Below are 27,474 nucleotides of genomic sequence, written 5' to 3'. Positions count from 1 at the left end.
CATACACTCTACCCATTTAAAGTACCCGTCAAGGCATTGTTTAAAGTGTTCTGAATTTTGTGTAGCTGTCACCACAGTCAACCTAAAAACACTTACAGCACTTCACAAACACACCCATCTCTCTCCAGACGCTCCTCCCCAGGCAATCACAATCCATTTCTGTCTTCACTGGCTTGCCCAGCCCAGATGTTGCATTGAGATAGACGTCTATAGTATCTCTTACTCTGGCATCTGTCACTGAACGCGATGTTTTCAAGTTTACCCAGGTAGCATGGATCAGTACACCATTCTGTTTTCTCATGGCTCAGTTATGTTCTGTTGTATGAACAGACCCCATTTGGTAACCAGTGTGTTTTTCAAGGATGACTCTATCTTAGTACAGTACTGAGTTGGTGGGGTAGGGTGAGGGTGAAGGATGGGGGGAAGGGCACTGGTGGGGAATGTAAACAGAAGCAGCTTCCCAGAGGCCCTCGGGATCAAGTTAGAGGCTGAGCCTAGCCGCTGGATGATGTCCTTTCCTAAGTAGCTGGTGGGACACTGAGAGGCTTGCAAGGGTGGGGTCTCCTGGGTCTCCCGGAGCTTCTCTTCTCTTTCCAGACTCTGGGAAATTCCACAGAGTGAGAACAGGGCTCATCCAAGGCAGACAAGGCAGGAGGTGGGAGCCCTCGAGCCTCTTCAGTGTCTTCTTTGAGGAGTCTCTGCTTTGAGGAGCAGATCTGAGGCCTGGAGGAGCCTTGCAGGCAGATCCGGAAACTGGACCAAGATTAGAACCGGTGTGATTGATAAGAGCCTAGGGATTAGAGGAAGGACAGCTAACTATTTCTTTAATCTTGCTCCGATTGTCTTTTCAAACGGCGATTTCTAACCTTGTTTACTCTGTGTAGCACTGTTTTCTGGAGATTGGAGTCCTTTTATTCAAAGGAAGAGCCCCTTGCTGCTAATTCTTAGGTCCAAAGGTCCCACAGGGGTCTCAGATAGAAGCCCCGAGCTTCAAGGAGTGACCTATCCGTATCACCATCCACACAAGCTGAATGCTGGTAAGAGGGCTACCTCACTCTAGGGATCCCTCAGCCTCCAAAGGAAAGCAGAACAAGGAAATCAGAGAAGCGCCTCAAGAATAGCTCTCGCTGGCAGGTGCCTCGCAGGAGCCAGCCTTGTTACTGCAGCAGTGAGTCCCCCTTGCAGTCCATCCACCTACAAGATGACCTCACAGGTTGACAAGGGTTGTGGAGCAGCCCAGAGGGTGGTTCCTGTGGGCTGGGGTGGGGACAATCGTGCTGTGCTTTCCCTGTGAGTCCGCACGGCCCACCTGAGAGCTGTAATGTGTCTTCACAGCTCTCAGCAAGGCCAGTCCCAGTGCTTGCTTTGCTTTGCATGCGCGCGGCATGTCAGGGTCCCTGTGTCAGGAGCTAGAACGGATTCCTTGGGTCAGTGCTCTCTCTGCCTGCCGCTTCCGTCTTGTTGACCTCAGCTGACTCTCACCACACAGTGGGAGAGGTCTTCGAATCCTGAACCGTGGAGCTGTGGACGGAGAAGTTAGATTTAGAACTCTGGTTGCTTCTCTCTTCTCCTGAGTGGTGTAAGAACGAAGTAGGGGACATGGATCAGCCTTGTCTGCATTTTCCTGCAAGACCAGGAGGCTCTGGCAGCTGGCAGGGTCAATGCATTTGTCACCTGGGTTCTGTACCTCTGAGCAGCTGTAAATTGCACACCCCATGAGGTGGCACCTGCTGCTGCAGGTCACTCAGGCACTTCAAGCAGGTGGCCTCCTAATGAAGTGACTGCAGGACAGGGACCCTGCTGTGAAGCCAGGCACCTCTGCAGGGGTGAGTGGTCAGATAGAGAGAGGAGGTACTCCTGACTGTTCCTGCGAAGGCCACCTGCGGCTGGGCAGCCAGGTCATGGCAGCAAGGGAATGCCTGTGAGTGATCCAAGCCCTTGGCGCTTCTCTCAGCCGCCTGTCTACTGTGTGCTTATGGCCTTGTCACCGCCTAGGTCACTACTAAGTCTGTCTGCCCACACTCCAAGGGAGGTGGGCAGGGGCCAGCAGGAGTCTTGACAATTATAGAGGATGGAGGCAAATCAAGACACTTAGAACTGTTGTTGGGCTTGTTTTTGTTTTATTTGTTTTTTTTTAAATTACATATGTGTGTGTTTGTACATGTGTATGGGGGCAATGTGTAGTCCACGGCACATGTGTGGAGTGTGTTGAGTCACACTCGGGTCTTCAGGCTTAGTGACAAACACCTTTGTTGTTCCTTGAGGAACAGTCCTGTAACATGGCGGTGTTGCTGTCTGGGCTCTGGCTCCCTTTGGAGGCTAAGTTGCCCAGAGGATTGTCACTGGGAACTAGCCAGAAAAAGACCAGACACTGGCTGGCCTTTAATGGTCTGTGGAACTCAGGGCAGATACCTTCTCTTAGCTTCGTGTCCGTGTCTGTAAAACAGAGATAAAATATCCACCTTCAAGGGCAGCCTGCAAGATGAAAGGAGACAGGTTAGATCAAAGGTCGGAGCACAGTGTGGCCATGCAGGTGGCCTCCAGGGTCCTGCCTCCTGCCTCCATGGACACACCCATATATTGTCCTCTCCCACACCGAGGAGCTAGTAGGGTGTTGCAAGTGACACGGTGTCACTTTTAAGTCAAAATTATAAAAGACAGTGTGGCTTCCACCGTTCTTTCTCTTGGATCGATTATTCCAGGAAGCTGCTGTCTTATGAGGGTTTAGGAAGGTCTCCAGAAAATTCTAAAATTATAGTGAGATACGGAGGTAGACTTTTGGCCATCAGCCTACACCTGATGGCAGTCACATGAGCGAGGTCTTCAAAAGTGGCTTTTCTAGCCCCAGCCAAGCTTTTAGATGATTGCAGCCCCTGCCTTGGCTGACTTGTTGATTGCGACAGGCTGAGTGACCCAGAGCAGAGCCACCAGCCGGGCTACTCTAGGTTTCTTTCTTTCTCTCTTTCTCTCTTTCTCTCTTTCTCTCTTTCTCTCTTTCTCTCTTTCTCTCTTTCTCTCTTCCTCTCTTCCTCTCTTCCTCTCTCTCTTCCTCTCTTTCTCTCTTTCTCCCTTTCTCTCTCTCCCTCCCTCCCTCCCTCCCTCTCTCTCTCTTTCTTTCTTTTAAATATTTATTTATTTTATGTGTGTGAGTACACTGTAGCTGTACAGATGGTTGTTAGCCTTCATATGATTGTTGGTAATTGAATTTTTAGGACCCCTGCTCGCTCCAGTTGGCCCCGCTCGCTCCAGTCAACTCTACTCGCTTAGTCCCTGCTCACTCCGGCCCAAAGATTTATTATTATACATAAGTACACTGTAGCTGACTTCAGACACACTAGAAGAGGGCGTCAGATTCCATTACAGATGGTTGTGAGTCACCATGTGATTGCTGGGATTTGAACTCAGGACCTTTGGTAGAGCAGTCAGTGCTGTTACCCACTGAGCCATCTTGCCAGCCCCACTCTAGTTTTCTTAATCAGCAGAAACAGTGTGAGGTAGTGAATGGTTATTGACTGAACCATTATTTGTGTGTGTGTGTGTGTGTGTGTGTGTGTGTGTGTGTGCACGCGCGCTCACCCACGCACGTGCTGTTTTACACAGCCGTAGGTACGTGTCCAGGACTGCAGACCTCCCAGCTCCCTTTCTCCTGACCAGAGGATCTGTTTATGCTGCAGAACGGTTTTATCTGCTGACTTCAGAGGTGCCTCTCAGCAGCTCTGATATGAACCTGCAGGTCTCCATGTCCACAGCAGGGGTCCCATTAGGATCCATGCTGTGCTGTATCCATGGCCTGGACGGTCTCAGCTATTCCCCAGCCTCATGGACCTGGCAGTGGTTGATCTGAGTCTGAGTGCTGATGAGGAGATGGAGGGCACAGCCCAGCCCTAGAGCCGTGACGACGGGTTTCTCAGCCTTGTTTGATGAACGGCTGTAGTTGGGGGTGAAGCAGGGCTGTCTGGGCCCTTGTGGGTGTGGAAGGGAGAGTCTGCACTCTTCCACCCTTCGTTCTTCTCCCTCAGCTCAGTTTCTAGGCTGCTGGAGATGCCAGCCTTGCTTCCTTGTTTCTTACTATGTTGTCCAGACCCCACCACCTCACACTGAACTTCACAGAGAGTACGTAGACAGATGTGTCCTTTCAGGTGCCCCTCAGCCTCACTGGAGAGGAAGCGTGACTTCTTTTGCTCACCTTCTTCTTGCCTGAGAAAGAAGGAGCCCGAGAAAGCTTCCCCGAGGCCCTGCCACCTGAGCTCATTGTACATGTTTAAGGATGGCTGCAAACAGGCATCACAGACCATTGCTTGTGCATCCGCAGCGCCAGCTCTTAACAGTCGGCTGCCTTGAGCCTTTGAGTGTTTTCAGGCATCAAAGATACCAGGATGAGGGAAATGCAATTCCTGGCTTGCTTTTTTAGCCAGAAATAGACCTATAGACACCGTCCAACAGTGGCTGACGTTTGTGGGATACTCACTTTGCAATTCAGTGACCAGGCCGATGGAGAATGTTGGGCGATGGAGATGAACAGAGAAGACACAGAGGCCAGATGGAAAAAGATATTTCTAGAGTAGGCACCATTGTCACAGAAGTGACACTGCATATGGTTCCCTGGGAGACCCCAAGTTCTTACTGCTGTGCTTCATGCCTGTCCTCCTTTGAGGTTTGCTTGAAAGGCATCTTGTTCATGAGGTGTGCCCGTTCTTATTCTCCTCCTAATAGAGCATCCTCCCCCGCCCTCCCCCAAGGTTTTCAGAGGTTTGTTAGAAACACCTGTAAACCTTCATGGGCTTGGTGCTTTTCTGAGGGTGGCAGCCCGGGAAGTGTTTGTTTACCATTTATATTATTTCACATTTGCTTATTTAAGCTCTGTGTCTCTTCTTTCACCCAGAAGCACTTGTCACTCCCACTTTTACCCTACTTCCGGCTGCCGCCTCCTAAAGCCACCAGCCAACTTTTTAGATGCCACTCCTGTGTCCGGTGTATTTTGGGCACTGGCAATTGATCAGGAAGCCACATGAAATCCCTAACTAAAGTACACTCTCTGATTCTTGTGGTGGTTTCAATGAGAAAGGGCCCCATAGGCTTATATATTTGAATATTTGGTCCCTAGTTGGTAGAAATATTTTGGGAAGGATTGGGTGCCCTTTGGGTTTTTAAAAGCCCGAGCTAGCTCCACGATGGTCCCACGATGGAAATATGCTTAGCAAGTTTGAGAAACTGCGACTGGGACAGGAAAGGCCATGAGAAGGAGAGAGAGAAGCCATCTAGGGGGGCTCCGGTCATGCCGAGGACTTTGGACTTGATTCTAAGTGTGAAGGGACTCCTGGGAGGCTCCCGATGCAGTGACATTATTCCCTGTGCATCTAGAGCTTAACCTGCTCCCCACCGGCCCCTCATGGAAGCAAGAGTTAGTGGGACCCACTTTAGAAGTTCTGTTTGAGCCGGGCAGTGGTGGCACACGCCTTTAATACCAGCACTTGGGAGGCAGAGGCAGGTGGATTTCTGAGTTCAAGGCCAGCTTGGTCTACAAAGTGAGTTCCAGGACAGCCAGGACTGCACAGAGAAACCCTGTCTTGAAAAACCAAAAAAAAAAAAGAAGTTCTGTTTGTGGTAGCCTGGGAGTCACCAGCCGGGACTTTCTAGGTATTTCTAGAGATTTGCTTGGAAGGCAAACTAGCACTACCCCACCAAGTTGGAAGCCCGTTCCCCTCCCCTCCTGCTGTGCACATAGAATCTTCCACCTGTGTGAAAAACCCTCCACATCCCTGGGTCTCAGATCTTGGAAAATCTAAGCCAGGAGTGTGGAGACCTTCCTTCAGCACCCTGTCCTGACTCTGAGGGAGTTAACTATTATTCTACAGTAACTTAAGCAGCTAGCCTAAGGGGATGTAGTATACAGTTCTTAGTCCTGACACTGGCTAGGACTAAGATGCCCCAGGCCTGTCCTACCGTCCTGTGGAGTTCTCAGGACCAGTACTGAGAGTTTAGTTTCCCTCAGGCTTTCTTTCAAAGGTTCATGCAGTCCCCATGTCAGAGGTGTGGAAGCACTTGGGGTCACCCTCTGCCAGCTCCAGGCTTCTCTGTGCCTCCTTCCCTGCTTGTCTCTCTTGATACATGGAACAGCATGACCCAGCTTGGGCCTGGAGAAGTGGAGCAGAGTTTGAATGCGAAGTTAATGAATGCAGGTCGAATCACCGGCTCCTAGCTATGTGACCTGGGGGCAAATTACTAACCTTTTCCAGGATTTGGTTTCCCCATATGCAAAATGTGGAACCAAGGCTCGAGTCTGTTCATCCGCATGGTGTGAGCCTTAGCAGTGTGTCCCAGGGTGGCCCTGCCTCTGGCCAGCCTTGGTTGATTAGTGTTACAGCCTTGAGCCTTCTGGGATGGTTGCCCTGATCCTCTTAAGAAGAGCATTCCTGCCTGATGGGGAGATTACGGTCCTAATCCGTTTGTCCTTACCATTTATGACCTGACCAGGGCCCTGCCATATGCTAAACACTATTTGTGCGTCATTTGTATAGTCAAAAAACGGAGAGCTATGTACTATAAACTCTCCACAGTGTAGAAGAAAACCTGAGGCTAGAGGGACGAGTGAACTTGCCAAGGCCTTCTAGCTGGTTAATGATAGTGCCAGCCCCTGGCAGTCCTCTGTGAATGGCCTCCCTCCAGCCAGGAACAGCCACAGGACTGGGTGCTTGTCACGGACAGTCTAGGCTCTGGGTCTCCTGCCCTTGCCATGATATCCCCTCCCTGGCCCCCAGTGACCTTCCCTGCCTCTCTCTGACTATAGATGGTCAGAGAGGGATTCTCTGTAAAAACACAAATAAACAAAAGAAGCAAATTATGTAACATCTGGGGCAGTGACTTCCAGAGAGGACATGGCCAGTGCAAAGGCCCCCTAGTTCCTCAGAGAAGGTATTGCCTGGGTCTTCACAGCCCCTGCTGCCCTCTGGCATCAGAGAAACAGGCAATCTTGTTTCCAACATACTGGCCAACACAAGGAGCCAGCCCCTGGAAGGAAGGGTACTGCACCAGTCACCATGGAGTGGCTGGCCGTGCTTCGTGTTCCCAAATGGCATTTGAGATGTAGCTTTCTGTTGTCTTGTGTTTTTACAAGACGTTTTTACACACAATGTAAACTTTCCTATGCTAGCCATTTGCAAGCACGCGCGTCAGTCGCGTGGACTGCATCCATGCTGTGTGGCATTACTCTGCCTGCTTTCTCTTCCCGACAGACACTCTACCCATTAGTGAGCGCCGTGCCCTCCCATCCTGTGCTGTCTGTGGATGTGCCTCTGCTGGACGGGTCACATAAGTGGCCCATAGGACCTGTGGTCCTCAGAATCTGGCTTCTCCCACGAGGCAGCGTGTTCTCTGGGCCCGTCCATGCTGTTGGGGTAGACATTTCTAAACAAGCAGTGTTTGTGCTGTGTCACAGAGTACTGCAGGAGGGAGATTAAAAAAAGTGAGGTCCTGCCACCTGTACCACGAGAGGTGTCGGAAACTCACACGACCCTGCTTGGGTTCCTCAGCTGGGGCTTCTAGACAGGAACACCTGGAAACCCGACAGACTCTGTTCCACACTCCTCACCCCGCAGCTTGCTCCATGCTGCATAGGGTCCCGGGGTGTGCGCTTAAGAGCATCTCATCTCCGCCTTGCTTCCCATCTGTGAGATAGAATCTTCTGTGGTCTGACTGAGCCGAGGGCCAGCCCTGTGTGCCAGGTTGGAAGGGGGTGGGGTGGGAAAGGCTGATGGTGAGTCTTACACTGTGATCGTCTTATTTATTAAAAATTAATTGAGGGGCTTTGATGCATCCGGACTTGAGAGGAGCTGACAGGTCATGTGGTCTCTGAAAGCACAGGGCTGGTAATCCATTTTAAAAAACATTTTCTTCTCCTTCTTTTTAATTTAATGGAGGAAATCATTAGCTGGGAGAATGGAGGCACTGATTTATTTCTGTTTTGGGGAGGGGGGCAGGAGAGAAGATCGCCTCTTAATTGCCGCTGTTCTAGAAATACGCCAGCCAGACATTCCCATCGGCTGGGACTGCCGGGTTCTTGGGGGGATTGCATCATGCTTTCTTTTCTTCAGCCCCCGGGGGTGTCAAGGGGCCCTCAGGGTGCAGGTGGGTGGCCCTGATGTCAGCAGCAGATCTTCACAATAGGAGCAAAGCTGCTTCTGTGCACAGGTCCTTCAAGTGAGCCTGAGAGGGGTTCAGTGTGTAATGCTGGGGGATGGGGGGGCAGTTCCCTAGATAGCCCATGTCTAAGACTTCGTTCCCAGGGAAACAGGAGCAGGACCCCCCATCTGGGAAAAAGGACTACGTGCCTTCTCTGGGGCTTCATCCGGTTCCAAGGGGAGGCAACTGGGTTCACCCTAAAAATAACCAAAGATGCAAACAGCCAGAGAGTGCAAATGTTTTTCGTATCTGTGGGCCCAAGCATTTAAAGGTACAGCTGTCCTTCCACCACCACAATATGTCTTTCCTAGAGCAGAGAGTAACTTTGGGGTAACCCGGGCTTTATAGGATCCCCATCTTCTAGCCCCACAAGTTGAGGTCTGCCTGGGCTGCTGTGTTAATTGCTTCTCTCTAGAGGCACCACACACCTGGCAGAGGATATCACAGGCCCCGAGGCCCATCACAAGACGGGGTGCAGGCAGAGCCAGCCAACTATAGCCATACCATGAAACCTCCTGGATACAAAGGTGAGGTTCTCCTGACTTCGATTTACCAAGTCCGTCCAGCTAGGGAAAAAAAAAATGGGTAAAGTAGTTCTCAGAGAGAGGATGGCTATAAATAGCTAGGCAGGATGTGGAAAAGGTGAGAGGCGAATTGCTGCCAAGGTTGTAGGCCCAGATGCAGAGCAGGGCTGAAGGTCTAGCCCTCAGCCTACCCAGGCTGTTGTCCTGGCTTTCGAAGGCTCTGCTCCTTAGATGAAATGTGTGTTCCAGGCACTTCCTGGCATCCCACTCTCTTCTCTGCCACACCCTGAGGCTGCCTGAGGCTCCTAGGCCCCTTTATATTACAACTGGGACCCTTGCATGGTGGTACAAGACTTTAATCCCAACACTCAGGAGGCAGAGACAGGAGTTCTAGGCCAGCCAGGGCTATAGAGTGAGACTCTGTTGAAGAAACAAACTAATAAACTATGATTAAGAACTTTTGGTTCTCTAGTCAATTCTCCCTGATGTGCCTCATCTGAGGGGGCATCCTGAAGGGGCTAACCCTATAGGAGAAGCCATTGTGAAGTTTAGGGGAGAGTCCTGCCACACTGAATATGGCCACATCTTCGGGTGGAGGCCTTGGGCTCCAGGGCAAGAAGCTTTGTCATTGGGAGGACCAGGAGCTGAGGTCTGCCTATAAATCAGGGCCTGACACAGACATGTGAATTGAGGTACTTGCTCTGCAGCTTCTCCATCTATCTACCTGTCATTCATTCAGCCATCCAGTCATCCATCTTTCCCCATTCACCTATCTGTCCATTCATTCACCCATCTGTCTGCGTACTCACTCATTATTCATCCATTTAAAGCATTTGTTCAGTGCCTGTTGTATGCCCAGTATTCTCCCAGGCGTACCCTGGGACACAGCAGTGAATACAACCACCCTAGAAGTCTCCATCTAGTACGTGAGATAGACAGTTGTTGTTTTTTTAATTTTATTTGGTGGCTTTGGTTTTCGAGACAGGGTTTCTCTGTGTGGGCCTGGCTGTCCTGGAACTTCCTCTGTAGACCAGGCTGGCCTCCAACTCATAGAGATACACCTACTAGATTAAATCCCAAGTACTGAAAACAAAGGCATGTGCTACCCTGCCCAGCATGACAGACAGTTTTACAGAGGAACATGCTACGTATGGCGCAGATGAACTGCTAAGTGAAAGAAGCCAAGCATAGCGGGACCATGGTATAATTCCATGCGCTGTAATGACACCATAAAGTGGTCACTGGAGTCAGATCCATAGAGACAGAAGTAAAATGGAGGGCAACAGGGGTGGGTTGGGTTGGGGAGTTGGTGTTTAATGAGTGCAGTTCTGGTTTGGGAAGTGAAAAGGTTGTAGAGATAGTGGGGAGGACTGTATAGCCACGTTAATATCCTTAAGGCTACTGAACCAAGCACTTAACAAGCTATCAGGGTAGCAAATTAACATTTACCACCATTTGGAAAGCAAAAGCATCAAAGGACAGTAGACCGTATATTAGGTAAGGTTGACGCCATGGAAACAATGAGGGGGTCAAGGGAAAGCCCAGGCAGGACTCAGAGTTAACTAAGTGGCTGAGAAGGCCTGAGTAATATGTGCTCAGGCAGAGGCTAGCAGGAGCAGGTTGTGCAGGCGCAAACGCCTGCGGGAAGAGTTGGGCCCCAGTCTGGACAGTGTGAGTAAGAGGCAGGGAGGCCACTGGAGATTCGAGCTGTGGGAGGCAAGATGTCCCTTCAGGTTTGTGGTGGGTCCCCTGGGCCTTCTGCTGCAGGAGCATGGGAAGCTGGGAGGCAAGGAAGGGTTTTGCAGGAAAAGAACAGACCTGTCCCCAGCAGCACCTGCCAGCTCAGGACAGAGCAACGGGGACCATGTTTACAGTCGCCCCTTGGGTCTGAGGCATCGTTTCTACCAGAGTGTTCCATCCCCTTCTGTGGAAGGCAGAGTGCTGCATATGCCCAGCGAATGTCCTTCTGGACACCTCAGCTCTCTAGACTATTTGTGGCGCTGAACACTCTAGTCGTGTGAGGATCATTCACACTGCGCCATTCCCACAAAGAACTGTCCCACAGTACCACTCAGGGAATTAACAGCAAGAAAAAAGTTCTGCACTTGCTCAGTACAGATGCGATCCTTTTTCCCTCAATATTTTCCATTTCAGTCTGTGGTTAGTTTACTCTCTGGATGTGGAAACCACAGAGATTGAGGCCAACTGTGCCTTGTGGCTGTGTTTAAATTTGCCCTACTTGTGGGAGTCTTCATGGCCACCTTACTGTTATCCCACACATGCTAGGCAGGTTCATGTGACCGGGGACAGGAGAGCAATGGTGTACTCTGTCTCTCATCTCTGCTGTTGTAACTTTGAGACAAATAGCTCTTTGCCTAGCCAGCACTGGAGGTCCCAGGAGAATGAGCTTGTACCACCAACCCCCGCCCCCACCCCAGGATGGCCATGGGCCTGGGACCAGCCTTGCTGGATGAGCCCGGGAAAAGCACTGCACCCTCTGAGTGAGTCCTTATACACCTCCTGAGGGAGAGGGTGGTTTCAGAGTGTGGTCTGGGTCACTGTGAAGCCACCCATGCATTGGGAGTCTGGAGGGCAGCTGGGGGTGCAGGGGGTAGTCTCCCCGAGCACCTGACGCTCAGCCTAGCCTGGGACCAAGGTTGTGTAACCACACAGGGTTCTGCTGACTCATGGAGATGGTAGGAAAGTTCCAATCCCACAGCCCCTGTCCAGGCATTCTGGGATGACATCAGGAGTTGCTGGGGGAGACAGGGGAAGGGAGTGGTTCTAGAACAGGGCAGAGAGGAGGCTCCAGGCCTGAGGTTCAGAGACTCTTGTCATTATGGAGTCTAAGGAGCCGACTCCCCCGCTGCTATCTGTTTGGTTCCCTGAGAGCCCCACCACATACCCTCTGTCCTTCTAGATAGGCCTTGGCTCAGGCTGCAGCCAGAAGCCTCCCCACACCCGAGACAGCTCAGGTAAGTGGAGAGAGGAAAGGGAGAAGCAGAGGTTGGGGAGCTAAACTGTTCGTTTTCTCTACCTTCAGAGCCGTTCTGTCCCTGGTGATCCCCACAGCTCCGTGTAAGCCTTTCATTTCAGTTGTCAACAAAAAGCAAAGCAACATTTTCTATCAGCACTAGCCACAGTTTGAATGTCAGTGGCCACCTAGGCCCATGGGGTGACAACAGCCGCGCCTGGCTGGCAGAACATACAGGGTGGGTATCCTCATGGATCGTTCACTTGGGCAGCATTGGCCTTGCCTCTGAAGCAACCCCATGAGACAGGGACCTGACAGCTTGTGGCTAAAGGGGAATACTCACCATTCGTACAGCCAGCAATGCCAGTGGCCCTAGAACTCAGCTTTATCTGTCAACGAAGGTATGGAGGAGGGTGCCTGTAAATCCTCCTGCCCAGCTGGCAGCTTCCCCAGGACAGAAGAGACTGAGGCCACTTGGAGCCTTTTGCCTTTGTCCCCAGGCCAGACATAGGTGAGCCTTGCTGATTGGAAAGATGAGTGGATAAATATTTAATTTGGGGTAACTTGCAGCTTGGTGACTGAATGCCCCGGACACTTCCTTAGGTCTTGGGGAGAGGAATGAGGGGGGAACCCAAATGTAGAAATACCTCATGTGTCCATCCTGTGGTGAGTAGATATGTGTAGTGAGTCTATCTAATCAATAGGATATTATTCTGCCATGAAGGAAGGAAGCAACCTACATAGGGTACAACCTTGTATGAACTTTGAGAAAGAACATGATGATAAATGAAAGAAGCCAGTTCCAAAAGGTTGCATGCACTCCGAAATCCCATTCATATGAAACCCTCAAAGCAAGCGTGTCTGTGGGCAGTAGACTAGTGGTGATCAGGGGCTAGAGCGAAGCGTAACAAAACGGCTCTCCCATGTGTCTCCTTTCAGGGTAATGCAGATGTTTGCTACTGGATGCAGGTGGCAGTTGTACCACACTGTGGATAGACTTCATGTTACCAAACTGTATGCTCTCAGTTGATAAAAACAGTATATTCTTTGTTCTATTTTTTTTTTAACAATAGAAAAGTGAGAGGAAACAGAAATCTGGTTAGTAAATCTATACGTTCCTTATAACATTTTTCTGATTTATTCATATACTGGGATATTTTCATAACATTGTTGGAATGGGGCAGGAAGAGGAAATGTTTTCTTGACTGCAGGCTTCAGAGGCAAGGTGGGGCATGGTACACTCAGATGTTCCCTCAAGAGCAACAGGCCTGGGGGCACTGCTGTGGGCTCCAGCTTTGCCAGCCAAGTGCACAAGGGGAGGCAGGGCATTGGATGCTGCCCCAGTGCTTCCAACTGGATCTGGAAGGACACAACGTCCACAGCTCAGCCTTCCCTACATCTGCCAGCATCATGATGCCCCAGAGCGCAGCTCGGTAGAGAAAATGGTCCTGTCTCAGTTTGTACCAAGGAAATGAAAGCACAGAGATGTGACCAGACTGGCAATGGCCCTGTGATCTCCGGAGAGAGAAAAGAGACTCCAGCCAGGCTCCTGTCCTCCCCTAGCCTCTGCAGCCAGAGGCTGTGATGTGAGGCTGGGGGCAGAGCAGAGCCAGCCCTGTAGCAAGGTTTGCACAGCAGCCACAGCGAGGTTGGTAGTGTGCAGGTGGGAGATACAGCTCAATGTGGGTCTGGTCCAGGGTGCCCATGATCCGGTCTCATCTTTAACCAGCAGGTGCCCAGCAGCCTCCCACCTTGGCTTCCTGCCTTGGTGGCTCTGGGCTACAGAAGCCTTCCTGTGGGTGGGCATCCCCTCCTTCCTGAGGGTGGGAAAGTATGACTCAGGGTTTGGTGGCTGAGTTTTAGAAACAGGAGGCAAGGACCGAAAGGCGATGCTTCTAAAACGCCTAGGGAGGGGACCGCCTGCCTGTTCCTGGGACTTTGACCTTGGGTTGCATGAGGTTAGAGGCAGCGTGAGGAGGCAGGTCCAGGGTCCCAGCTGTAGGGCGGATGAGCAGCCTGATGCAGGGAAGCTTCCTGGGTTTTGCTTTTTCTCGGGGTGGCTGTAGTGGAGGGCTGTTTTCGCCCACCCACCGTCCAGCCATGCCCCACCCTGCCTCGGTGCGCAGGCCGAGGCCTGTTTGGGGAGGTTGCCACAGCAGAACTGTGGGATTGGCTCTGCTGACGCCTTCCCCTGGCATATGGCTCCTCCGCCCGCCTCAAGCTCTGCCAGCGGCTCCCCTTTCTCCATGGCAACTTAGCTCAGTGGTCCCAGTGGAGGAGAGAGAATCAATTCTCCCTCCTTCCCGCCCTCCCGCGCCTCTCCCCACCCCTTCCTCTCCCGCTTGCCTTCTTCCTTGCCTCTGTTGTCCCTGCGTGGTGGCTCCTCACACAGCCAGGGGACCGTGTGCTGGCACTTCCAGGCATGAGCCGCCTATAGCGCTGCTGCGGGCTGGGGGCGGCTCTCTGAGACCTGCACGTGGGAAGCCAGCAGAGTCTGCAGGATGGGGTTGCTGAGCAGGGCTCCAGCCAGCACCTGCTGCGTGAGGCTCCAGCTCTGGTACTTTGGTGCCCCGCTCCCCTTACCTCATGTTGGCTTCCTGAAAGGTAATTTTCTACTTCTTCTTGAACACGTCTTAGGCTAGGTTTATTAGCGAGGAAGGCTCCATCTGGTCAAGGGTCTGTTTGCTTTCTCTCCAAAAAGCTGGGATGGAGGGAGAGCTGGAAGGAGAGGCCTGGACTGGCCTGCTCAGGCACTGCCTGTCTGGGCAGAATTGGAGTGCACAGCTTCTCTCCTGAGTAGCTCCCAGGGTGGAGGACATTGCGCCGCCGTACTTCCAATTTTGCCTGTGATTGCTAGAGCACACACAGTCTGCTTTCCTAGAGTGTGGTGGCCCCAAGGAAAGAAGGCAATTTAGAGACGCTCACGTGCCCCCCAGCGGGCAGAGCTCTGGCTACAGGCTGCCTGGCTTGCTGGCTGACTAATCTTTGATCCTCTGGAAATGGGCACTCCGTGTGGGAATGTTTCGTCCCTCCACCAAGATTTCAAGAGGGTGCTATCAGGAGACCCGTCCTCGTCCCCCAGCTTATTTCAGGTGGATGGCCCTGCTGGCATGTCCTGTGCCCATCTTCAGACACCCCATATTGGCATTGGATCCTAAGACTACTGTCTGGTGGGTGAGCACTCTCCATCTCTCTCCACCCTGGCAATGGCATTTGGAGGGGGAGTTGGTGATGTTGACCCCTCCACATCCCAGCCCAGGAGGCAGGCAGCACACCCCTCCCCATCGCCCCTCCTTCCTGTGCAGCTGGCAGTGGAAAAAAAGAATCCTCCGTTGTCAACAAGAACATCTCCTGTGTTGATGGAAAGTGAGGGCCGAAGATGCCGTATTTAGCACCCATTTCTTAGAAGATACAGGCTTGAATGGTGTCTGTGTGTAAGCCCTGTCTGATCTTTAAATAGAAAAACGCACACCAAGTAGCCCTGTCTGACTCACGGGAGCATCAAAGTTTGGTGTGGTCGTAGGGAATCCATATCCAACTCTGAAAGAGGTGCACAGCTCAGGGGGCTGACTGCAGCGGTGTGGTCCTGAGCTGTCAGTGCAGAGGCTGAGTAACTCTCCCAAGTACCTAACCTAGAATATAGTAGAACTCAGGGTCTCGTCGCCGCGTCAGGTCATGGCCACCTGATTGTGCTCTATTTTTGTGTCTGCATTCTCCTTGACAGATTGCTCTAATAATGGCATCAGAACCTCGACAGCAGCTCAAGGCCTGTGTAGCTCTGTGCTTGCCTGTATCTCCTTCGTGACTCCTTTCTTTGAAACTGTGTGAGAGCTACGACAGACTCTGTGTTTCTAGTGCTTCCCTCCTGATCGGCACTGAGCCCCAGTGAGCAGGGCAAGGAGGCTGTGTCCCCAGCAGCAGAGCTTCCAGGCTCTGCACTTGCTAAGACCCTCCCGGCATCTGGCGCTGTGCAGGCTTCTCAGTGGCATTCATTACCCACGTCTGGGTTTGTTGGCTGGCTGTGAATTCTGATGATGCCGGAGAGGCAGTGTGCCGGTTTTGTTTTGTTTGCCTGAGAATGGAAAATATGATGTGACACGTAAAGGCAGGCCCTCAAGTACAGCTCTGTTCTCATCTCTGCTCTCAGCTTGGGTGGGGGGCTGGTCTAGTGTTGCCACTGCCGCAGCCGCTGGCTGCTGTCGCAGCAAGTGTCCCTTTGTCCTGGAGTCTTTCATGTTCCCCCAGGACCAGCCAAGCCCCCATGCTGATCATTCAGTTGGCAAACCCAGAAAGGACAGCCAGAGCTGAGCCCAAGAAGATGTAGGCTCCACCTCCCACTGCTTGTATTCCAGGTAGACCCCGAGTGCCGCCCTCCAGCCCTGCCTCCTCCTACCCAAGTCCTTGCTTAGTGGATGCTCCTGAGTGTAATTGTGACTGCAAGATCGCACATGGTGCTGACTTACTTGAAAGCATCTTGGGGAGCTGCAGAGGGTGTGAGAGCAGCTTGGAGAGGTGGGAACCCTGGCTGCCGATGGCTTCAGCCAGTGAAAGTGTAGAAGGCTCATTCCAGGAAAAGTGGAATAATCACCATATTGGCTGGCTTTCAGGCGGTGAGTGCTTCTTTCTTCTTTAATTTGACAGGAGCGCCGGGATTCAGGGAAGGGATGGCGGGAAGCAGGGGAGCCTGTGGTTCACACAGACTTCATGAGGCCCTGGTGCTGTAAGGGAAAAATTCGATGTTTTTCTCCCGTGCTACGTTGAGCGTGGACAGGCAGGACAGGCAGCTCTACCCCGATTCAGGGATTCTGGGGCTCAGGATAGCATCTATCTGGGAGGTTGGACATTTGTCCCCACCTAGGGCACCAGTGCAGAGCTTTTAAACAGTCTCTTGGTGTATGAACGGAGTGACCTTAATTGTACAGGAAGAAGGAAGCTCATGAGTTAAAAACTCCCATGCTCTTGTGATTTTCTTGGACACATACATGCATATACATTCACCCTTGTTCATCCTCTTCCTATGTGTGCACACACATACTCATGCATGTGCACAGCCACATGTAAGTAAGCTTGAGCCAGACACAAACACATGTGCCCCTTCTGCTAGCAGAAGCCCATATATCTGTTGACATTCTGCTCATGTGCGCGTGATCTTACTAACTGTTGCCAGCACTGGCAGCATCATACACTTGTGCCTTTCCTCATTTCTTTTCAGCTCACTGTCTAAGCTGAGGAAGGCAAACTGCCCTTGTCTACTCTTAGAAAGAGAATCCACCCTCTCCCTTCCCCTGCCCCTCTCTCCTTATCCTTCCGGCAGTGTCTGGGGCATCAGAGAAATTGGCATGCTTTTCTGTCAGAGAGCATGCAGATGCTCCTTCATTGAAGGGCTCCAGCCTTAAGGGAAGGGATTGTCAGAGAAACATTGATGAGCTTAAGATGTAGTGAGATGCAAGCCTCTGTGTATGCTGTGTAGGTCCAGTTGTCCGGTATGTGTGCATATGTAATGTGTGTGCATCTGAGATTGCATTGTGTATGTGGTTTATGATATGTGTATATGAGAGAGTGTGTATATAAATGTGGGGCATATGCTCAAATATGTGCATTTTGTGTATAACTGTGCATATGTGTGGCCTGTGAATTGTTTATACTGTGTGTATATGTAAATTCATTGGGTACATGCATTTATTTCTTTTCATATGTGTGTGTAGGTGTGTGTATGTGTGCATTACCTGTGGAATGTATGACTGTGGCTGTGTGTATGTGTATATTTGGTATTTGTATAATTGTAGTTTAGTAGGTAGAGATATGTGCATATGTATAGCATGTCCCTGTATGGTTGTGGCATGTGTAGTGTGTTGTGTGTTTGCATGTGGGCTATGTTCAGGATGTATTTTTGTAGTATGTTTATTGTATTTGTAGTATCTGAGTATTATGTATATCTTCAAGGCTTTATGAAAGTGTGTTGTATTTGTGGTGGTATGTGTAAGAACGTGAGGGTACAAATGCACATGTGTGTGATATGTATGTGTAGGTGATCTATTGGTGTTATGTGTACATGTGTGTTATTTGTTGTATATGAGGGTGCAAATAAATATTGTATGTGATATGTGTTTGTCTATGTGGTGTGCTATGTATGTATGCAGGGTGCTGGTGTTATGTGCATTTGGGTGGTATACTGATATATATATGTGTATGATAAGCTGTGGGTGGTGTGTTTGTGTGTGCACTGGAGTATGTGTAAGCATATGTGTGTGTGCTCATACATGTGTAATGTTCTGTGAACATGTGGGTATTTGTGTGATAATTCTTATGTGTGTACTTGTGGGGTGTTTGTGTGTTATGTAATATGTGGTGTGTCTGTGATGTGTGTTTTCTGTGTGTGCACGTATGTCTGTGTGACTCCTACATTGCCCAGTTTTGGATGTCTGGGCATCCTGGCTTCCCATTCCTTTGCCATTTACTGGCTCAGTTTCCAGACCATCCCTGGGCAGCTGTTTCTGAGTGACTGTCCCACAGTCTTTCTGACATTTGCATGGGTACCTTCATCCTTCCATCTCACTAAATGTTATGCAGACACCCCATTTCACAAGCTCACATGCCATCTCAGGGTTTGATCGGCCTGTGCCATGAAGGTAGAGCCGGAACCCAGTTCTCCTGACTAACTCATGCATCATTGACATGTGCAGCTGCTCTGTGTGGCAGGCCTTGGCGCGAGATGGAAACTAGACCTGACTCTTGCCTTGGGAGGAAGCCTGCATGGAAGCAGACTAAGCAAGCAGGACGGCAGTCCAAGAAGGAGGTGCTCACTCTGCTGGCCTCCCTTCCCTTTATCCCAGCTAGTTGGTTGGGGGGGGGGGGGTGGCGCTGGGATAACAGTGGAAGGGAGTTGCTGTCGCCAGCTTACCCTTTCACTCATGGCTCTTGCTCAGGGTACAGTTCAAGACTCAACTGTGAAGTAGAGAATACCGCACACCCCAACACGGCTCCCCCAACCCCACCACTTTGATTCTGCTGTAGACTCAGAACGATCCTCATTTAAAAGCTATCCCACAGTCAGGAAGATGATGCGTTATAAAGTCTGTTCATCTTATACTAGGCTCTTAAATACCAATGGCTTATGTGGGGGAAGGGGGCTATGTACATCATGGGACCTGTGCCTCAGTTTTCTGTCTGTGATATAAAGATAACACTGTCTACTTCGCTCGCCTAACAGTCACAACAGATGTGAAGGAACTGAGCAGGGTGTATCAGCAGTGGTGGAGGTGGTAGGGCTGTTGTGGACAAGTCATTGCAGAGCATCTTTATGGGCCAGGACAGATAACACACTCCTTTAGACACACACACACAGGGAGAGAGCACAGGCATGAAGCAGTGTGGACGGCGAGGAATCAGCAGTTCTTGGAGGATAGCTGGGAGTTCTTGCTTTCATTTTGTAATTTTTCTGAAAATTGGAAATTATGAAGAAAGGTTTTTTTTTTGTTGTTGTTAGTTTGTTTTGGTTTGTTTGTTTTGTCTTAGACACTTGAGGATTCTTCCTAAAAGGTAGATAGAATGCGGTATAACACAGGCATGTTGTACATAAAAGCTGTAAGTGGCTGTGCAGCCCTGAGATGAGATAAGATGAGATGAGATGAGATGAGATGAGATGAGATGAGATGAGATGAGATGAGATGAGATGAGATGAGGGAGCGGAGGAGCGGAGGGGTTGACTGTAGCTTCTAGGTTACCAGCCTGAAGCAGCTTCCTCTAAACAGGAGAGGTTCAGGGTCTGGCTCAAGAGTCAAGGTTCTGTTGCCCAGAGTGGCCCTAACTGCACCCTTTCATGTGCCCGTGCCGGGTGAGAGGAGACTGGATCTTACAGTGGTGTCAAGACTGGTGTTGCTGTTGCTGCTGCTGGTGTTCATTTGCTTATTTTTGTTTTCTCAATCTAACATGCAGTAGTGGGTTTCCCTGTAAGGTGAGTGTTGTGGCCCCTCATTGCTGTGAGCTCCCTTCCCATAAATGTTCAACTCAGAACCTTGACAGCTGTCACAAGGGAGTCCTAGACCCACAGACCAAGAGTCTGGAGTCCCCCTGCTCTGTTCCACGAGACCTTCTCTGAGCTGCCATCGTCCCCTGGCAAAACCAGGTGGATGGAAATGAATGAACAATGCCATGTCCGGGAAGTGGGGATGGAGCTGGAGAGGGAAGAGGAGGGGCTCTTACCAGCTTAGCTCACATCTGTATTTTCAGTAGTTATCCATTTTTCTGCCTCAGTTTTCCTGCCTTGTTGGGACAAAAACCCTTCACTAGTTTCTGGGTTTTTTGTTTTTTTTTTTTCTTTTTTCTTTTTTTTTCTTTTTTGGTTTTTCGAGACAGGGTTTCTCTGTGTAGCCCTGGATGTCCTGGAACTCACTCTGTAGACCAGGCTGGCCTCGAACTCAGAAATTCACCTGCCTCTGCCTCCCAAGTGCTGGTATTAAAGGTGTGCGCCACTACGCCCGCCCGGCTCCCTCACTAGTTTCAAATTGCAGGGCTGACAGAAGAAAGCCAGCCCAAAGGCCCTGTCCTTGTCCCTGTTCTGCCATCAGCCCGCTCATGAGCCTGTTTGCTGGTTTGCACAATAGGGTTAGTGACAGCACCGTCCCAAGCTGTAGAGGACAGAAGGCAGAGCATCTCTGCAGCACGGGCGCTTTCTTCCATGTCAGTGCCCTTGGAAAGTACTTCACAGCTTTCTAGGCGCCCGCACACCACCTATGGCTGTGAGCAGGCTTTGTCATGACTGCTTAGGCAGGGAGGAGGGATTAGTTAATTTTAAAACCTTCTTGCTACCTTGTTTCATTTGCTTAGGGTGTGGGATGCCCTGCTGGTCTCTGAAGTCCCATCTCCTGTTGGGGCTGTGCCTGGCTCCTGGGATGGGTGTGGGGCAGGGACTGCGCTGCCTGGGGACAGGAACTTCTTCAGACACTAGGAAGTGCAAAGTGTGTCAGCTGCATAGACCCAGGTTTGAACCCTAGCTGTGTGATTCCTGCTGAATGCCTTTGTACCTTTGCTTCCTAGTGTGCAGAGCAGGGCAGGAGTTCCCATCATTCCTCCTGTTGTGTGTAACTCCATCTCTCTCAACTCTTTTCTCCATCATGAGAGGGGCACAGGCACAGGCGATGACTTTGATGACAGGGTCTCCCTTCAAATGTCCACTCTGCATCAAAGTTTGTCCTGGTATTGAGGCCAGGACAGTCCCTCTGACCTGTACCTCACCAGTACAGACTACAGTCTATTCCATTGACCAGGCTAGACCCTTGGAGTAAGGGGTAGCATTGGCACTCACCAACTCTCAGGTCTTTCTGACTGCTCCTTATAAAAATATCTTTTGTTTGTTTGGTTGGTTGGTTTTGGTTTTTTCGAGACAGGGTTTCTCTGTGTAGCCCTGGCTGTCCTGGAACTCACTCTGTAAACCAGGATGGCCTTGAACTCAGAAATTCACCTGCCTCTGCCTCCCAAGTGCTGGTATTAAAGGCGTGTGCCACCACTGCCTGGCTATAAAAATATCTTTTATTCTTCTGAGACTGATTGCTGAATACACTCACCCTTTCTAGTTCTTTCTGAGCTCTGGCTGACTGGTTCACCTCAGCTGTTATGGCTCAAAACCCCTCTCCAAGTTGACTGATTCAATCTGCCTGCTTTCAGATTTTCATTCAATTCTGCTGCTTGGCCTCAAACTAACTCTAGCAATCTGTTCTAATCTTCTGACTCCTTCTCATTCTCTGGCTCGTTCTGTCCTCACCTGTATCTAGCTTGTTCTCCCTCTCTCTGCAGTCTCTCTCTTTACAACTGTCCAGATAAAACTGTGTCTTCTCTCTCCTGCACTGCCCCTCAAGTAGCTTCCCTATCCCTCTCTTCTTCTGAGAGTTGGGCGTATCCTATTCTGTCAAATCCTTCTCTGATTTGTCAGTTTGTCTGCCACTCAACTAGACATACCTTTCAAACATGGTTGCTCCCTCTACAAACTAACTTTACCTTTATTGTTCGAGATAAAAAGTGTACTGTGTGTCTGTATTCTAGCCGGAGGCATTAAAGGTATGTGCTGAGGGCTGAGCCATACCACAAGTAGAAAACAGATTTTTTTTTTCAGAAGTCTCAGGGTTCACAGTGTGACCAGGTATCTTGGAACAGTCCCTCTGTTCCAGGATCCAGGGGTATCTCTGTGTCTCATGTTGGAGCTCGGCCACAGTGCCAAGGAGGAGCGTTCCCAGGCCCAGAGAAGGGGCACAGGCCAGTATCATAAGACCCTGGCTAGTCCCTGGGCTTAAACAGAAGTGGCTTTTCTGTCCCCACTCTGCTGTTCACAGTGTTTACCCTGCAGAGTTCAGTATGTTCCTGCTTGTCGCTCTATGGTGCCCAGGTCAGGCCTGCTAGAGGGAGAAACCAACACAGAAACCCAGGGAGCTTTCCCAAGTCACATGAGGCCACAGCAGGAGAAACTTGTAATCTGTGAGCTGGGCACATCCAGAAAGGGCATATTGCTGCTCATCCCTCAGAGATGTCCCCAGTCATTGCCAGTTGGTCCCCTTGAGATGATATAGATGGGCTCGGGCCAAGACAACTCCAGGGGGCCTCTGGCCTCAGCATCAAAGTAGATTCCTTTAGTTGCCACACCTAGGGCTCCAACAGGCCTCTGCAGGGATGGGCCTTTCTGGTTACCCATGCCCACAGTTGCCCCGAGAACACTAACAGCTGGAGGTGATGGCAGGGCTGCTGCCTGTCCAACCCAGGGGACTTGCATATGGCCCTGCACAACCAAGCCTGCAGACCACGATTTGATGTAATCTCCCGTTTGCAGACTGGGAGCATTTAGGGGCTCTCAAGTAGGCCTTGCTAGGGCAGGACCAAGACATGGCTGTCTCTCCTTCACTCCTATCTCTGTGGGGAGGAAGCGAGCAGAGGTTCTGGAATCCACCTGTCTACCTCATCTTGGAGTCTCATCGGCCTTCTAGGCCCCCTCCCAGTGACCCTGTCTCCCTGCTGTCCCCTGGCTGGGTCTCACACTTTGGGCTTTTTGAGCCCAGTATCATCTGTCCATTGTGTGGTTGCTGTCCAGTATGCAGGTTGAGACCTTTCTGCCACCTTGCAGTTGTGTCTGACCTGTCACTTACTCTTACAATGACCTTGTAACATGGCTAGGGCAGAATCTGTCCCATAAAGTGTGAGTGACCTTCCCAAGGTCAGGGAACTATTCAAGAATAGGGTTTGGAATTAAAATCACTTTCCTAACCAATTTTTACTGGGCACCTTCATTGAGTACCACTGCTAACAAGCCCTGGGGAACCTCTTTGAACAAGGCCAGGACCTGAGCTCAAAGGCAAACACGTGGCCAAAGGATGGGCTTATAGTAATAGCCAAGAGCATGGTTGGCACATGGTGCCCAGGGGCCAGGAAAGGATAGAGATGTGCTCCCCAGACAGATGGGTCTGCACGGAGGACTCTAGGCCCGTGGGGACACCAGGGCTTGGCTCCTGTGTATAGCCTGACCAAGCCTGTTCTGCCCTGCTGTCTCCTCCTGTACATGGAAGAGGACAATCCAGACTCTTGTTGTCATTTTCCAGCGGTTTCTCCATCACCCTGGGAGACGTGTTAAAATCACTGAACATCCCTTGGAGGTGTGATTCAGAGAGCCTGGGAGGGAAAGGCAAGAGTCTGATTTTTTTTTTTAAACTGCATTTATCTGGTTGTTTGTATGTGGGTGGAGGGCATGAGTGTACTTCTGTATGCTTGTGGAGGTCAGAAGACAACCTGTGGGAGCCTGTCTGTTCTTCCCTTTCACCTTGTGAGTTCTAGGTTTGGCTGCTCAACCATCTCACCAACCCAGGAGTCTGGATTCTAAAGAGGCTCATTAGAAGCCAGGGGATGATGGTACACACCTTTAATCCCAGCAGTCAGAAGGCAGAGGCTGGCAGAACTCTGAGTTCGAGGACAGCCTGGTCTACAGAGCCCATTCCAGGACAGCCAGGGCTACACAGAAAAAGGCTGTCTTGAAAAACAAAACAAAACAAAACAAAACAAAAGAGAGGCTCATTAGATACACTAGATATTTCTAAATTCTCTGGTCTGAGCAGTGCCAGACTCAGCTATCTTGCAACCCTATGAGCCTCTGTGGTAGCCCTGACCATGACTGTTGTCGGGGGGGGGGGGGGGGCAAACCTGTGGAATTGAGATGTGAGAGGTAGAGGGACTGTCTTGCTTCAGCATCCTGCCACGCCCACTTTGCCAGCTGTCAGAGAAATCCTTGCTAGTAGTCCTAAAGCTTCCAAAAGCCCTGATTCTGAGATGGTCCGCATTTTAACTGGAGGCAGGTTGAGAACTAAAGTGTAGGGTGTGCAGTCTGTGTCCCGGGTGCCTGTGAACCTCGCTTTTCTCCTTGAGCATGGTCTGAAAGCTATGTGCATAGGGCTGGCGCACATCAGGATTTTTGGCAAGGTCGAGCCTGGCCTGACCAACACAGGGGCCTACAAAAGCCCAGGATTGGGGGGGTGGGCAGAGAGGCTGAACAGCAATCAGAACTAGATGGGCTGAATGGCCAGTTCCCCTCAAGTGTCTTAACAACCTGACCACACACAGACTTCTCATTAGCATTAGAAGGCTCCTTAAGTGCCCCAAGGTAATTGGAGCCCAGCCCTGGTAACAGCCCAACAACCGGCTGCCTAAGAGCCTACTCTCACAGAGAGGCTACTCTCACAGCTAGAGTGGCTGCAGTCATTTCCCACAGTGCACGCAGAGCAGAGAAGACTGGCTGGTAGACACGGAGAAGCCCAGGGTGGACGCTGGGACTGAGTGCCCGGACACAGTGCTGAGGCTGGTGACTTAACCGCAGAACTGCTCGTCACCACTGCTCGGGCCAGAGTCTGGGGCTGGGGATCTGTGCGACCACACGGACAGTGCCAGCTCTGATGATGCACAGCCTCACAGCTTCGTCCCACTTGTGGTGGCTCTAGGACTTCCTCAGCTTGTGGCTGCATCACTCTGCTCTGGTCCCATCATCACATGGCCTCCACTTCTGTGACTCTGTCTTCTCTCCCTTCCTCCAAAGATACCAGTTGCTAGTTACATTTTGAGCCCACTCTAAATCTAGTAAGATCTTATCACAAATTCGCCTTGATTCGTTATTTCCCATTCTGACATCCCATGTAGGTTTGAGCTTGGGGCGCTAGGGAAACCTTACTCCTATTATACCCAGCAGGTAGATGTCCCCAAAGGATAAGCCTCCTACTACACTGACTGAGAAACAAAGGCCTGGTAGCAGCTGGTCCTAGGAAACAACAGATCTGTGTACTTTTAGCAGCTTCCTGTCCCATCACCAGCTAAGTTAACTTGCCTCCAAAAACAGAGTTAGAGACACCAGGAGAGGGTGTGCCATTCAATACCTCCATCAAGTTGCCCCCCAAAGAAAGATCCAAGGTGCTGACAAGAGAGGCGAACTGCCGAGTTTAAGAGTTTTCTTGGGGCTGGTGAGATGGCTCAGTGGGTAAGAGCACCCGACTGTTCTTCCAAAGGTCCGGAGTTCAAATCCCAGCAACCACATGGTGACTCACAACCATCCGTAACGAGATCTGACTCCCTCTTCTGGAGTGTCTGAAGACAGCTACAGTGTACTTACATATAATAAATAAATAAATCTTTAAAAAAAAAAAAAAAAGAGTTTTCTTGCGGCCGGGCGTGGTGGCACACGCCTTTAATCCCAGCACTCAGGAGGCAGAGGCAGGCAGATTTCTGAGATCGAGGCCAGCCTGGTCGACAGAGTGAGTTCCAGGACAGCCAGGGCTACACAGAAAAACCCTGCCTCAAAAAACAAACAAACAAAAAGAGCTTTCTTGTACTATCTTGTGGGCACCCACCCACAGAGCGGGCTGAACCCCTCTTGCAGAGTAGGCTTTGGAAAGAGAATTCCCATCCACCACCCCGCCCCCCCCCCGCCCCCCCCCCCCCCCCCCGGTTTGTCTTCCTCCCAGAGATTCAGGTCCCACCTGACAACTGCTGAATGAGGCCAGGGACTCCCAAGACCATCATTCTCATTGGTGGCAGTCAGCCTTGCATCCTGAGGTCTTTCCTGCAAGCCTGGCTCTCAGGTTCTTACTCCTGGCCCATCTGTGGGCTTAAGGGAAGCGTGACCACAATTGTGCAGTTCCCAGAGCATTAATAACCACAGGCCCTGGATACCAGGCCACGCCTACTGCTGAGCTTGGACTGTTAAGAGACAGCTGGGACGCTCTTGCTCTACTCTCCTTACCCTGTTTTGAAGTGCTGCCTCCTGCCCAGCCCCGACAGAAGCTACTCCTTCTTGGGCTGGCTAATGCCAGCCTCAGATGTAGCTCTGATATTCTGATATTGAGCTGCAGGACTTGGCACCTGTGATTGCATTTGTCATGTGCAAGAGCCCAGGCCTGTTTCAGATGAGGTACACCATACATCTCTTAGCACCGAGGGGTGACAATGCCCTCTATATATCTTTGCATGTGCTGAGCTGGGTTAGGGAGGAACCAGATACAGTTCAGGGTTCGTCTGTGTCAGAATGTCTCCATGTTTAAGGCTGAGTGATACTTCCTTGCATGGATAGACATCTCTTTACTCACCCATGGAGTTTCTAGAGAGCCTGGTTTAAAAAAAAAAAAAAAGTACAGGGCTGGGTGTCTGGCAGGGCTAGTTAGACCTTGAAGCCCCACATAGTACCAGTTAAAGACTTCATTCTAGAGAGTTCTACCTATCCTGTCCTCGCTAGCCTGTGTCTTTGCTGCCTGGGACCTGTTTCCCATCCAGTGTATAGTCACAGTATGATGAGAACCTCAGTCTTGCTGGAGCCAGCTACCTGCCACCAAGCCTCACACCCACTTGCTGAGCGACCTTAGGTATGTTCCTTCCTTTCCATCCCCAAGCCCTCTCCTCTCATCTGTCAAAAAGACATAATCATGTGACAGTTTGTATCAGCTCCTCACACACATGCAAAGCTCAGACCTCGGTTCTCTCTCCTCTGCTGCCAGACCTTCCCATTCTGTCATCAGAGGTGTTGCTAAACTTCTGTTCTGGGTGGGATATTGCCCTTCACCCTGAAATGGAAGACCAGAGGCTTCTGCTCAGCTGAGTGCTGCCTTGTCCCCTGTTACAATGTTGCTGGGGTGAGGAGCCTCAGTTCTTTCTGCTCTGATTCCTTGGACGCAGGATAGTTCTCATAGACTGGCTGGACAAATGCTGTGACCTCAGCACCATGGTCATAGAATCGACAAGTGCTTTCAACTCTACAGGGGCTTCAGCTGTCATGGGCAGCCAGTGCCTATATGGCAAGAGCTAGAGATAGACTGCCCACAGAGGTGGCCCTGATCTAGGAGGGTCTTGAAAGGTGACCAGGACCCTTGACAGAAGTGGACAGCAGGCATTAGTTAACCTTCAGACACATGTCTAGTATCTACTCTGACATCCTGACAGTGTGTGGTTCCCACTTCTGTGAGACTGATGGTATCCCTTGCATGCAGAGCAATTAAGGAACATTCTCAAAGACAGAGCTTGAAGCTGGACATGAGGCTCAGTGGTAGAGTGCTAGTGTATACCGAGGTCCTAGGTTCCATTGCCAGGAACACACACACACACACACACACACCAAAGCTCGCATTTGAACTAATTCCAGTCTTTCCCACAATGCTTTGCATTGTGACCTTCAACTCAGTTTTTGTTTGCTTTTTTTTTACCCCCACGGCGCTATCCTTTTTTCAAGGTGGGAGTGGCTGTGTTCCCCCAGCCTCCGCCAACTTTCCCCCGTCCCTGCTGTTCTGTTCAGGG

At 50.7% G+C, this 27,474-nt stretch overlaps 1 protein-coding gene and 2 long non-coding RNA genes across 16 annotated transcripts in view; 1 reads left to right on the top strand and 2 right to left on the bottom strand.

The window, feature by feature from the left end:
• The window catches only part of Pitpnm2 (phosphatidylinositol transfer protein, membrane-associated 2), a 131,222-nt gene that overhangs the window by 48,692 nt on the left and 55,056 nt on the right, over positions 1-27,474 (top strand). For 2 of the 12 annotated variants that reach the window (XM_030254226.1, XM_006530216.4), the window contains exon 1: positions 14,000-14,280. The exons of 5 other annotated variants lie outside the window; for them this stretch is intronic. The gene's annotated coding sequence lies outside the window, so the exon portion shown is untranslated. Of the gene's footprint in view, positions 1-11,450; positions 11,678-13,999; positions 14,281-15,665; positions 16,287-27,474 lie in introns of those variants that run through there. 5 more of the 12 variants (XM_006530217.4, XM_030254225.1, NM_001289472.1 and 2 more) reach the window with 5 other exon arrangements.
• Positions 873-6,319, bottom strand: Pitpnm2os2 (phosphatidylinositol transfer protein, membrane-associated 2, opposite strand 2). Of its 2 annotated transcripts, NR_165288.1 has the most exons (3): positions 6,228-6,319; positions 2,413-2,475; positions 873-1,521 (listed from the first exon to the last, which is right to left on the bottom strand). It is a non-coding gene; the product is annotated as a phosphatidylinositol transfer protein, membrane-associated 2, opposite strand 2 (long non-coding RNA). The 2 variants fall into 2 exon arrangements; NR_165287.1 differs by lacking the exons at positions 873-1,521; positions 2,413-2,475 and adding an exon at positions 3,119-6,134.
• LOC115490137 (uncharacterized) lies at positions 7,929-25,818 on the bottom strand. Of its 2 annotated transcripts, NR_165290.1 has the most exons (5): positions 25,671-25,818; positions 16,140-16,394; positions 14,260-15,748; positions 8,683-14,146; positions 7,929-8,375 (listed from the first exon to the last, which is right to left on the bottom strand). It is a non-coding gene; the product is annotated as an uncharacterized LOC115490137 (long non-coding RNA). The 2 variants fall into 2 exon arrangements; NR_165289.1 differs by having other exon boundaries at positions 7,929-14,146.

The sequence above is a fragment of the Mus musculus genome, chromosome 5, assembly GCF_000001635.26.
Source record: "Mus musculus strain C57BL/6J chromosome 5, GRCm38.p6 C57BL/6J".
Classification (NCBI taxonomy): Eukaryota; Metazoa; Chordata; class Mammalia; order Rodentia; family Muridae; genus Mus; species Mus musculus.
Note: the sequence above shows the minus strand (reverse complement) of the source record. Positions and strands in the feature narration are given on the sequence as shown.